General features: G+C 41.4%; 1 long non-coding RNA gene across 1 annotated transcript; it reads right to left on the reverse strand.

Annotated features, from left to right (window-relative positions):
* Positions 1 to 225: 225 nt before the first annotated feature.
* Positions 226 to 746, reverse strand: LOC122217045. Its single transcript, XR_006201266.1, has 2 exons — positions 654 to 746; positions 226 to 500 (listed from the first exon to the last, which is right to left on the reverse strand). It is a non-coding gene; the product is annotated as an uncharacterized LOC122217045 (long non-coding RNA).
* Positions 747 to 13465: the final 12719 nt, after the last annotated feature.

The raw sequence follows: 13465 nt of genomic DNA on the forward strand, positions 1-13465 counted from the left end.
GGATAATGCTGAGGTTGGTTCCCAGGAGCTGGCAAAGAGGAGGGGGTATAGAGATGTCTGTGGTTGGCTTCTAAGGAGCACATCATCAGATCTTTCACAACACAGGTCAACACCCCTATAAGCACCCTCTCATGGGCATGCTCAGTGTTTGTTCTCTTTTCTCATTGCAGAAGGTATATATGCTCAAGAGAGGAAGGCAAAAGCAATCCATACCCGCGTTATATGTTTCCAAGTATAAAATAGAAAATTAAGACTTTATTCTTTGATATACTCCCACTCTTCTTCCTTGCCTATAAATTAGATTTCCATAATAAGGAGGAGAGATCTGGAAATAAATGACATGCTCCTGGATGTAACAGAGACTACCTGCGTATGAGGTTCCTGGTAATCCCTTCGTTTCCGTGATGTCACAATTGAGGGTGTGTCAGTTTGGGTCCTCTGGGTCTCTAGATTGAGTCCCAAGATAGTTGAAAGTACAAGAGATGGCTTGGGGGTAACTCCTGTGAAAGATAAAGAGGCAAAGAAGCAGTAGTCAGGAAAAGCTTTCAGGTCTGACATGTATGAAAAGAGAAGAGTCAGAGGGAAGATTTGAGTGGGAAGAGCCTGGACTGAGATGCAGCTCTGTGAAAAGTCTCTGCCAGTGCACGGCTTACCCATAAAAAACTGCTGGGCAGAGATGACCGGGCCCTGGGAGCCCTACTGTCTCCCCTCACTGGCTGGGAGCTCCCAGGGAACACGTATCCAGCTTGAATGCTGCTGTGGATCTTGAAGATGCTGTAGCTAGCAGCTGTCGGCTGACTGCACTCCTCACCACAGGCTCCTTCTTGAAGGGAAACGGAGCAGCACACCCATGGCTGCCATAGTCTGCCCCTTGTACCACATGGATCCACTTGCCCACACATTTGGGGAGCAGCTCTTCAGTGATTCCTTAGTGCATCTCTCTTCCTCAGGGGAGACTTAGAAGAGTGAGCTTCGTGGAGCAAACTACAACTCCTGTCACTGCAAGTAGTCTCAGGGCCACAACCGGTACTCATCATCTCCCTTCTCCACTACTGACATTCCACTCACCTTTGGCCATCACTTCTGGACGTCCTAGTAGTGGTGTGTCTCAAACCCTCATTCCTCTGGAAACTATGCCTTCTCAAGCCAGGGCTGAGGCACTATCCATTCACAGCTACAATTAGACAAGGAGTACCAAGAGATATCAAAGTGTACCATCCGAGTTTCACAGATGTCCTGCCTCCCCCGCTGTGGAACCACAGTGCTACCTCCCCCTACAGATAAAGGTCAATTAACTCTGCCAATATGGTGACTCCAACTCCTGCTTTCTAGATGCAAGGTGTCCAAGGTCCTCATGTGTCGGTTGGAGCTTACAGTTTAGCGGAACTCTGACTTTGTCCCTCCCCAAAAGTACACCCCTTTGGGGACCAGAGGCTCCAATGCTACAGATTCCAAAGCTGTAGGGATAGGAAAAACAAAATTCTTCACTGAGTCATCGATGGTAAGTGGGGCCATTCCTGATTTCACCCCTTGGATCTAGGATCCTCCTGGGGACACACAGTGCCTTATGGAGGTCCCTGACTGGGTGCAGATACTGCCATCTGAAGGATAGCACCCCATCCTTACAGAGTATGACCTTTAAGTGGGCTCCTTAGCCGTACCTTTATTCGGGAAGGGCATTCCAATGCTCTACCAGAGTGGCAGCTTCTGGATAATGTAAATGTAATACAACCAGCCTATTTCATGGTCATGGGCCCGCCCTACCCATTTTCATTGTAAAGTGGGTTCCCCTTTGGATGATATTTTGTGGGATTCCATGTGTCTCAGGCACTCTATAAGCCCCTAGATTGTGGTTATAGCTTAGGCTCTGTAAGTAGGAGACCCAAAGGCAAACCCATACCCTAAATAGATGTCTATTCCTGTGCAAATAAACCACTGGCTCTTCCGGGACTGAAGGGGCCCAATGTAGTCAATTTGTCACCAAGAGGCCAGTTGATCTCAAGGGATGGTGTCATGTCAGGGACTCACTCTTGGTCTCTGCTGCAGGCAGATTAGGTATTCAGAAGGGGCAATAGTTACATCTGTCTTGGCAAGTGGGAGTCCACGCTGTGGGCCAACACATTGCCTCCATCTCTGCCATTATGACCACTCTGCCCATGTACCCACTTTGCCTTTTGTGAAGTGGCTAATGTCAACTAGCCAAGTCATTTTGTCTGCTTGGTTGTGCAGTACCTCTTCCATGGTGGGGGCTTTTTGGTGGATGTTAACAGGTGATACAAAAACGTTTTAACATGTGATGTTTACTCCATGTATTCATTCCTGTGCCTTTACCCATTACCCCCTTTGTCACAGGCTCTGACACTTTCTTTCAGGCTCCTGACCAGCTGACCAGGCCACTCACCACTGCTCATGAATCCATACACATGCTCACCTCACTTCTCCTTTACACACCAAGTGGATGATCTGACGCACAACTCAAAGTTCTACCATTGGAAATTTTTCCCTTGCCACTGTCTTTCAAGGCCACCATTGTGTGTATCTATAATGTGGCCATCATCCCTTTTACTGAAATGATAGATCCCTGATTCTTGGTAGGGTTCATCTCCCACCTTCTTGAGCAAACATGTCTTACAGAGGTTTCTAATATACTAGCATACTCTAGGATACTATATAGTGTATTCCAGTATATTACCTCTCTTCCTACAAGATCAGAACGATGTCATCTGTAATGAGTCACTGATATTCTTCAGAATGCCCAGATAGTCCAGATCTCTTGAGGCTACGTTATGACAGAGGGCAGGAGAGTTGACGTTAGCTCTGGAGCGGAAGTGTAGAGAAAGAATAGCATCAGTTCCAAAAGAAGGCAAACTATTTCTGGTTTTTTTTTTTCTAAATGGGTTAAAATAAACATATTCCCCAAATTAATGACCACATATCATGTACCTGCTCTAGTCACCTGCTTAGTCACCTGCCCTAGCAACACCACCGCGTCTAGCACTGCAGCTGCAATTGGGGCTACTGCTTGGTTGAGTCTGCAATAGTGTAAAGTCACTTCCCAGTTATCACCTGGTTTCTGTAGAAGCCAAGTCGGCTAGTTAAGAGGACAAATGATAGGAACAGCCACCCCTACATCCTTCAGACTTTTAAGAGCGGCACCAATCTCCACCATCAATACCCAGAATATGATATTGTCTTTGACTTATCATCTTGGTAGGAGAGAGTGAGGGCAGGTGTGTAGAAGGGCAGTCAGAGGCTTCCACCTGGCCTTCTCCACTATGATAGCTCTTACTCCACAGGTCAAGGACCCAGTGTGAAGGTTACTCCAACTGCCAAGTATGTCCAGCTGAATCATACCTTTTGGGACTGGGAGAACAGCCACAGGTGTCCTTTACTAGTGAAGCCTTAAAGAACAGTGAGTGTTCGGGGCTCCTGGGAGGTTCAGTCGGTTAAGCATCCGACTTCGGCTCCAGTCATGATCTCATGACTTGTGAGTTTGTGAGTTTGAGCCCCACTTCCGGCTCTGTGCTGACAGCTCGGAGCCTGGAGCCTGCTTCGGATTCTGTGTCTCCCACTCTCTTTGCCCCTCCCCCACTCATGCTCTGTCTCAAAAATAAACATTAAAAAAATTTAAAAATAAAAAGAGCAGTGAGTTTTCCAGCCTACATCCTTCTAATAAGACTTGGTACTCACCTAAGTGGGAAGACTTCCTTTGTGGGCAGTATAGGCAAGCAGATATACAGGCTTTATACTGGGCTCCTTGTAAAGAGGAAGGAGATGGGTGTTCCTCAGGGAGAGAAAGAAAAAAGCTCAAATTCCAAGAAAGGACATCAAGCTGAAGTAGAAGTGGGGAAAATTCAAGACCTCCTGAATGGCTCTGAAGCAAGGAATCTATGCTTTGATGAGTCTACCTTTTGTTAGTTTACTCAGAGACATTTGATATATTTTTAGTGCCATAGCAAATAACATCGTTTTTTAAATTTCATTTTCCACGTATTCCTGGCATTTAGAAATAAAGTTGATTTTTGCATATTGACTTTATTTTAGCAAACTTGCTAAACTTGCAAATTCCAAACGTTTGTCCATTCTTTTGGATTTATACATATATTTCATCTGAGTACAGTTTTACTTATTCCTTTGTGATGCCTGTGTATTTTTCATCAATGCTCCAGTCTTCTCTTTATGGAATTCCTTTAATTATGTGTTTTCTTAAAGCCACTTTACATTATCCTTTGGATTTCATTGTTGATTTCCTTCACATCAATAACCACTCTATGTTTTGTTATATCATTTTATTGTATTTTACATTTTTTTCTGTATTTTCCCCAAGTTTTTATTTTGAAAAATTTTCAACCTTCAAGTAAGCTTCATATAGTAATGCAAATTCTATATATCCTTCACCTGGATTCACCAATTGTAATATTTTGTTCCACTTAGTTTTCTGGCTATATACTATTACACACAAACTATTTGGCTTTGGCTAAGCCATTTGAGCCATATGAAATTTAGTTGCTGATATCAAGTCAACTTACCTTAAATGTTTCACCTTGTTTTCCCCCCTAAGGGAATTCTCCTATAAATCAATTATCATATTAGAGATATTTAGCATTAATTTATAACATTATCTAATATTCAACTCCTATCCAAATTTCCTAAACTGTGTCAATACTGTCCTTTATAAGCCTTTTTTTAAAAAATTCAGAAACCTATCAAGGATCCTGCGAAGCATTTAGTTGTCACTTCTGTTTAGTCTTTTTTAATCTAGAATATTTCCCTATTTTTTTTCTCTCATCACATTGGCATTTTTGAAGATTCCAAGCCAGTTGGACGTGTTGTAGAATGTTTTCCAATTTGAACTTGTATAATTTTCCTCATGACTAAATTCACATTAAACATTTTGGCAGAAATATTACATGGGTGATACACTCAGATTTATTTTCAAATGTGAAACTAATCTGAAATTAACTCAACTTCATCATGATGCATTGTTTTATATATAGACTATATGTAGAATTCTATATACATGCATTATATATTTTATATTATATTTACATTCATACATAGAATTTCAGAGAGAGATATCTCAAATATATATGTGTGCAAAAGTCCTAAACTAAATTCTGGCAAACCAAATATTTATTTATTCAAATCCAATAATGCAATCTTGACTGGAATTTTTATCTTCTTCCTGTTCAATACAGAGACTTCAGAATATTTTTTTTCATTTATATCTCTGAATGTTACTGTTTTGTGTTATGTCTATAATTTTAGGCATATATATGTGTATATACATATGAATTATGTTTTATATATGTATTTTTAGTTGTTCTTCATTTCTTTCTTCCCCCTTCAATTATTTTCCTTTTTTCTTATAGAACAGTCTTTTAGTATTTCCTTCGGAGCGGATCTTTGGTGCAGCTCTTTTGTTTGATCAATGGATAAACTGTAGGCCATAAATGACTGAATGAAGTACCCCCCATCCTTAGAGGCAAAGTCGGGACTGGCAGCCACGTAACTCTCACTCCTGAGCTAGTGCTTTTATCTTCACATCATTTTGTTTGTTTATTTTTAAACGTGTCTTTATTTATTTTGAGAGATAAAGATTGAGAACAAGTGGGGGAGTGGCAGAGAGAGGGAGACAGAGAATCCCAAGCAGGTTCCATGCTGTTCAGCTCAGACCCCAATGTGGGGCTCAAACTCACAAACTGCGAGATCATGACCTGAGCCAAAATCTACAGTCAGACACTCAACTGACTGAACACCCAGGGGCCCCTCTTCCACATCATTTATTTTATTTTATTTTTTATTATTTTTTTTAATATATGAAATTTATTGTCAGATTGGTTTCCATACAACACCCAGTGCTCATCCCAACAGGTGCCCTCCTCAATACCCATCAGCCACCCTCCCCGCCCTCCCACCCCCCATCAACCCTCAGTTTGTTCTCAGTTTTTAAGAGTCTCTTATGTTTTGGCTCTCTTCCACTCTAACCTCTTTTTTTTTTTCCTTCCCCTCCCCCATGGGTTTCTGTTAAGTTTCTCAGGATCCACATAAGAGTGAAACCATATGGTATCTGTCTTTCTCTGTATGGCTTATTTCACTTAACATCACACTCTCCAGTTCCATCCATGTTGCTACAAAAGGCCATATTTCATTCTTTCTCATTGCCACGTAGTACTCCATTGTGTATATAAACCACAATTTCTTTATCCATTCATCAGTTGATGGACATTTAGGCTCTTTCCATAATTTGGCTATTGTTGAGAGTGCTGCTATAAACATTGGGGTACAAGTGCCCCTATGCGTCAGTACTCCTGTATCCCTTGGGTAAATTCCTAGCAGTGCTATTGCTGGGTCATAGGGTAGGTCTATTTTTAATTTTTTGAGGAAACTCCACACTGTTTTCCAGAGCGGCTGCACCAGTTTGCATTCCCACCAACAGTGCAAGAGGGTTCCCGTTTCTCCACATCCTCTCCAGCATCTATAGTCTCCTGATTTGTTCATTTTGGCCACTCTGACTGGCATGAGGTGATATCTGAGTGTGGTTTTGATTTGTATTTCCCTGATGAGGAACGACGAGCATCTTTTCATGTGCCTGTTGGCCATCTGGATGTCTTCTTTAGAGAAGTGTCTATTCATGTTTTCTGCCCATTTCTTCACTGGGTTATTTGGTTTTTGGGTGTGGAATTTGGTGAGCTCTTTATAGGTTTTAGATACTAGCCCTTTATCCAACATGTCATTTGCAAATATCTTTTCCCATTCCGTTGGTTGCCTTTTAGTTTTGTTGATGGTTTCCTTTGCTGTGCAGAAACTTTTTATCTTCATGAGGTCCCAATAGTTCATTTTTGCTTTTAATTCCCTTGCCTTTGGGGATGTGTCAAGTAAGAAATTGCTACGGCTGAGGTCAGAGAGGTCATTTCCTGCTTTCTCCTCTAGGGTTTTGATGGTTTCCTGTCTCACATTCAGGTCCTTTATCCATTTTGAGTTTATTTTTGTGAATGGTGTGAGAAAGTGGTCTAGTTTCAACCTTCTGCATGTTGCTGTCCAGTTCTCCCAGCACCATTTGTTAAAGAGACTGTCTTTTTTCCATTGGATATTCTTTCCTGCTTTATCAAAGATTAGTTGGCCATACTTTTGTTGGTCTAGTTCTGGGGTTTCTATTCTACTCCATTGGTCTATGTGTCTGTTTTTGTGCCAATACCATGCTGTCTTGATGATTACAGCTTTGTAATAGAGGCTAAAGTCTGGGATTGTGATGCCTCCTGCTGTGGTCGTCTTCTTCAAAATTACTTTGGCTATTCGGGACCTTTTGTGGTTCCATATGAATTTTAGGATTGCTTGTTCTAGCTTCAAGAAGAATGCTGGTGCAATTTTGATTGGGATTGCATTGAATGTGTAGATAGCTTTGGGTAGTGTTGACATTTTAACAATATTTATTCTTCCAAACTATGAGCACAGAATGTTTTTCCATTTCTTTATATTTTCTTCAATTTCCTTCATAAGCTTTCTATAGTTTTCAGCACACAGATCTTGTACATCTTTGGTTAGATTTATTCCTAGGTATTTTATGTTTCTTGGTGCAATTGTGAATGGGATCAGTTTCTTTATTTGTCTTTCTGTTGCTTCATTATTAGTGTATAAGGATGCAACTGATTTCTGTACATTGATTTTGTATTCTGCAGCTTTGCTAAATTCATGTATCAGTTCTAGCAGACTTTTGTTGGAGTCTATCCGATTTTCCATGTATAATATTATGTGATCTGCAAAAAGTGAAAGCTTGACTTCATCGTTGCCAATTTTGATGCCTTTGATTTCCTTTTGTTGTCTGATTGCTGATGCTAGAACTTCCAGCAGTATGTTAAACAACAGCGGTGAGAGTGGGCATCCCTGTCATGTTCCTGATCTCAGGGAAAAAGCTCTCAGTTTTTCCCCATTGAGGATGATGTTAGCTGTGGGCTTTTCATAAATGGCTTTTATGATCTTTAAGTATGTTCCTTCTATCCCGATTTTCTCAAGGGTTTTTATTAAGAAACGTTGCTGAATTTTGTCAAATGCTTTTTCTGCATCGATTGACAGGATCATATGGTTCTTATCTTTTCTTTTATTAATGTGATGTATCACACTGATTGATTTGCAAATGTTGAACCAGCTGCATCCCAGGAATGAATCCCACTTGATCATAGTGAATAATTCTTTTTATATGCTGTTGAATTCAATTTGCTAGTATCTTATTGAGAATTTTTGCATCCATATTCATTAGGGATATTGGCCTGTAGTTCTCTTTTATTACTGGGTTTCTGTCTGGTTTAGGAATCAAAGTAATACTGGCTTCATAGAATGAGTCTGGAAGTTTTTCTTCCCTTTCTATTTTCTGGAATAGCTTGAGAAGGATAGGTAATATCTCTGCTTTAAATGTCTGGTAGAACTCCCCTGGGAAGCCATCTGGTCCTGGACTCTTATTTGTTGGGAGATTTTTGATAACTGATTCAATTTCTTTACTGGTTATGGGTCTGTTCAAGCTTTCTATTTCCTCCTGATTGAGTTTTGGAAGTGTGTGCGTGTTTAGGAATTTGTCCATTTCTTCCAGGTTGTCCAGTTTGTTGGCATATAATTTTTCATAGTATTCCCTGATAATTGCTTGTATTTCTGAGGGATTGGTTGTAATAATTCCATTTTCATTCATGCTTTTATCTATTTGGGTCATCTCCCTTTTCTTTTTGAGAAGCCTGGCTAGAGGTTTGTCAATTTTGTTTATTTTTTCAAAAAACCAACTCTTGGTTTCATTGATCTGCTCTATAGTTTTTTTTAGATTCTATATTGTTTATTTCTGCTCTGATCTTTATTATTTCTCTTCTTCTTCTGGGTTTAGGGTGTCTTTGCTGTTCTGCTTCTATTTCCTTTAGGTGTGCTGTTAGATTTTGTATTTGGGATTTTTTTTGTTTCTTGAGATAGGCCTGGATTGCAATGTATTTTCCTCTCAGGACTGCCTTCGCTGCATCCCAAAGCGTTTGGATTGTTGTATTTCCATTTTTGTTTGTTTCCATATATTTTTTAATTTCTTCTCTAATTGCCTGGTTGACCCATTCATTCTTTAGTAGGGTGTTCTTTAACCTCCATGCTTTTGGAGGTTTTCCAGACTTTTTCCTGTGGTTGATTTCAAGCTTCATAGCATTGTGGTCTGAAAGTATGCATGGTATAATTTCAATTCTTGTAAACTTATGAAGGGCTGTTTTGTGACCCAGAATGTGATCTATCTTGGAGAATGTTCCATGTGCACTTGAGAAGAAAGTATATTCTGTTGCTTTGGGATGCAGAGTTCTAAATATATCTGTCAAGTCCATCTGATCCAATGTATCATTCAGGGCCCTTGTTTCTTTATTGACCGTGTGTCTAGATGATCTATCCATTTCTGTAAGTGGGGTGTTAAAGTCCCCTGCAATTACCACATTCTTATCAATAAAGTTGCTTATGTTTGTAATTGTTTTATATATTTGGGGCTCCCGTATTCGGCGCATAGACATTTATAATTGTTAGCTCTTCCTGATGGATAGACCCTGTAATTATTATATAATGCCCTTCTTCATCTCTTGTTACAGCCTTTAATTTAAAGTCTAGTTTGTCTGATATAAGTATGGCTACTCCAGCTCTCTTTTGACTTCCAGTAGCATGATAAATAGGTCTCCATCCCCTCACTTTCAATCTGAAGGTGTCCTCAGGTCTAAAATGAGTCTCTTGTAGACAGCAAACAGATGGGTCTTGTTTTTTTATCCATTCTGATACCCTATGTCTTTTGGTTGGCGCATTTAGTCCATTTACATTCAGTGTTATTATAGAAAGATATGGGTTTAGAGTCATTGTGATGTCTGTAGGCTTCATGCTTGTAGCGAGGTCTCTGGTACTTTGTCTCATAGGATCCCCCTTAGGATCTCTTGTAGGGCTGGTTTGGTGGTGATGAATTCCTTCCATTTTTGTTTGTTTGGGAAGACCTTTATCTCTCCTTCTATTCTAAATGACAGATTTGCTGGATAAAGGATTCTCGGCTGCATATTTTTTTTCTGTTCATCACATTGAAGATTTCCTGCCATTCCTTTCTGGCCTGCCAAGTTTCAGTAGAGAGATCCGTCACAAGTCTTATCAGTCTCCCTTTATATGTTAGAGCACGTTTATCCCTAGCTGCTTTCAGAATTTTCTCTTTATCCTTGTATTTTGCCAGTTTCACTATGATATGTCGTGCAGATCGATTCAAGTTACGTCTGAAGGGAGTTCTCTGTGCCTCTTGGATTTCAATGACTTTTTTCCTTCCCCAGATCAGGGAAGTTCTCAGCTATGACTTGTTCAAGTACACCTTCAGCACCTTTCCCTCTCTCTTCCTCCTCTGGAATACCAATTATGCATAGATTATTTCTCTTTAGTGCATCACTTAGTTCTCTAATTTTCCCCTCATACTCCTGGATTTTTTTATCTCTCTTTTTCTCAGCTTCCTCTTTTTCCATAATTTTATCGTCCAGTTCACCTATTCTCTCCTCTGCCTCTTCAATCCGAGCTGTGGTTGTCTCCATTTTATTTTGCAGCTCATTTATAGCATTTTTTAGCTCCTCCTGGCTGTTCCTTAGTCCCTTGATCTCTGTAGCAATAGATTCTCTGCTGTCCTCTATACTGTTTTCAAGCCCAGAGATTAATTTTATGACTATTATTCTAAATTCACTTTCTGTTATATTGTTTAAATCCTTTTTGATCAGTTCATTAGCTGTCGTTATTTCCCGGAGATTCTTTTGAGGGGAATTCTTCCGTTTCGTCATTTTGGATAGACCCTGGAGTGGTGCGGAACTGCGGGGCACTTCCCCTGTGCTATCTTGAATAACTTGCGTTGGTGGGTGGGGCCACAGTCAGACCTGATGTCTGCCCCCAGCCCACCGCTGGGGCCACAGTCAGACTGGTGTGTACCTTCTCTTCCCCTCTCCTAGGGGCGGGATTCACTGTGGGATGGCGTGGCCTGTCTGGGCTACTTGCACACTGCCAGGCTTGTGGTGCTGGGGATCTGGCGTATTAGCTGGGGTGGATTGGCAAGGTGCACAGGGGCAGGAGGGGCAGGCTCAGCTCGCTTTTCCTTCAGAGGTCCGCTTCAAGAGGGGCCCTGTGGCACCAGGAGTGAGTCAGACCCGCCGCCGGAGGGATGGATCCGCAGAAGCACAGCCTTGGGTTTTTGCAATGTGCAAGCAAGTTCCCTGACTGGTTCCCTTGGGAATTTTGGCTGGGGGATGGGCGAGGGAGATGGCACTGGCGAGCGCCTTTGTTCCCAGCCAAGCTGTCGTCCGGGGCTCAACAACTCTCCCTCCCGTTGTCCTCCAGCCCTCCCATTCTCCGAACAGAGCTGTTAGCTTATAACCTTCCAGATGTTAAGTCCCGCTTGCTGTCAGAACACACTCCGTCCGGCCCCTCCACTTTTGCAAGCCAGACTCGGGGGCTCTGCTTTGGTGGCGGGCTGCCCCTCCACCCCGGCTCCCTCCCGCCAGTCCATGTAGCGCGCACCACCTCTCCGCCCTTCCTAGCCTCTTCCGTAGGCCTCTCATCTACACTTGGCTCCAGAGAATCTGTTCTGCTAGTCTTCTGGTGGTTTTCTGGGTTATTTAGGCAAGTGTGGGCGAATCTAAGTGATCAGCAGGACGCAGTGAGCCCAGCGTCCTCCTACGCCGCCATCTCTCTTCCACATCATTTAAAAATCTTGGGGTCAGAGGCATACAAGAGTAATCAATTGACATAGATGGTTGAATCTACTAATGAAATGTTGTAAAACCAGTTAGTTTGATAAATTGGCTTTGAAGTAATAGAAGCAAAAGAAAAACACAGTTTATCTGTCAGTAACAGACACAAAAAATATTAATTAGGAAAACTCACTCAAGCGACACGGTAACAAAGATACAATAATTTTACTAGGTAATATTGACCTGAACATAACAAAACATTGGCCACCAAATGCTGATTTATGCATCCTTGCTATTTTTTATACCAATAACAATATCATCTGTGAACTGAAATGCAGCTGCCCCAGGGAAAGTAGAAATCCAGGATGCATTTTTTCATTCCCTAGAGAGAAGAAAATTGCAGCAAAGGGGTGCCTGGGTGACTCAGTCCATTGAGCGTCCAACTCTTGGTTTCAGCTCAGGTCATGATCTCACAGTTTCATGAGTTCAAGTTCTGAGTCAGGCTCTGCAGTGACAGTGTGGAAGCAGTTTGGGATTCTCTCTCTCCCTCTCTCTGCCCTTCCCCCACTCTCTCTCTCTCTCTCTCTCTAAATAAATAAATAAATAAATAAACTTTACAAAAAAAGAAAGAAAATTGCAGCAGTAACACAGGATTTGAAGGGGAAATGAGACTATGGGAGCAGAAAACGCAGATTTAGAAAGCAAGAACGATTTGCAGGGAGCTGTGATCCCTTAACATTTGTTCCTTCAGAACACCCTGAGGATTCGCTGATTGTAACCATGCCCCCTCATGCCTCACACATAGTTTCTGATCTCCTTGGTATACGAATTTTAAAAAGAAAAAGAGAGAAGATGAGGAGATAAAAAATAATCACCCATTCCTTTCAAATATTCAATAATTTGGTTTTGTTTTTTATTAATAATATTGCTGTATGATATTCCTGAGATTACTAACCTATGGTATCTATCTAGATTTTAAGTTTGTTTCTTTTCCTTTTTTTCTTACAGAACTGCTTCTTTACTTAATCCCTCTTTTCTAAAGGGTTTCAATCAAACAGATTGATTTTATAGAAACACCAATTTCCTCGTGATGTTCTGATTCAATCACCCAGTCACTCCCACCATTGCCCAATGGGGTAATGAAAAAATGGCCATAGCAGCAGGGATAAGAGCTATGCGTAGACTCAGCAACATGGACTTCTGCTCACCAAGGTCAGTCTGGCTACAGCCACACCCGATTGCCCAATCTGCCAACAGCAGAAGCCAATGCTATACTTCCAGTATGGCACCATTCCCAGAGAATTGGCCAAATGCTGAGTGGCAGGTTGATTAAAGTTTACATCTTCAACCATGGGAGTGATAGTGCTTTATTTTCACTGGAGGAGATAGTTGACTCTGGATATGGATTTTCCTTTCCTGCCTCAATGCTTCCACCAAAACTATCATTCATGGATTTCCAGAATAAGTCCACTGTCATGGTACTACACACTGAATTACTTCTGACACAGGAGCTCATTTCACAGAAAATGAAATGTAGAGAAGGGTCCATGATCATAGAGTTCACTAGTTTTCCCATGTTTTCCATCATCCTGAAACAATTAGCTTACAAGAATGGTAGAACAGCCTTCTTATGACCCAGTGATGGTGGCAGCATCTTGCAAGGCTGGAGAAATGTCCTTCAGAATGCAGTAAATGGTCTAAATTAGTGGACAATATATGGTGTTCTTTCCCTAGAATTCATGGGATTGGGAATCACAGGGTGGACA

The sequence above is a fragment of the Panthera leo genome, chromosome B1, assembly GCF_018350215.1.
Source record: "Panthera leo isolate Ple1 chromosome B1, P.leo_Ple1_pat1.1, whole genome shotgun sequence".
In the NCBI taxonomy this organism is placed as follows: Eukaryota; Metazoa; Chordata; class Mammalia; order Carnivora; family Felidae; genus Panthera; species Panthera leo.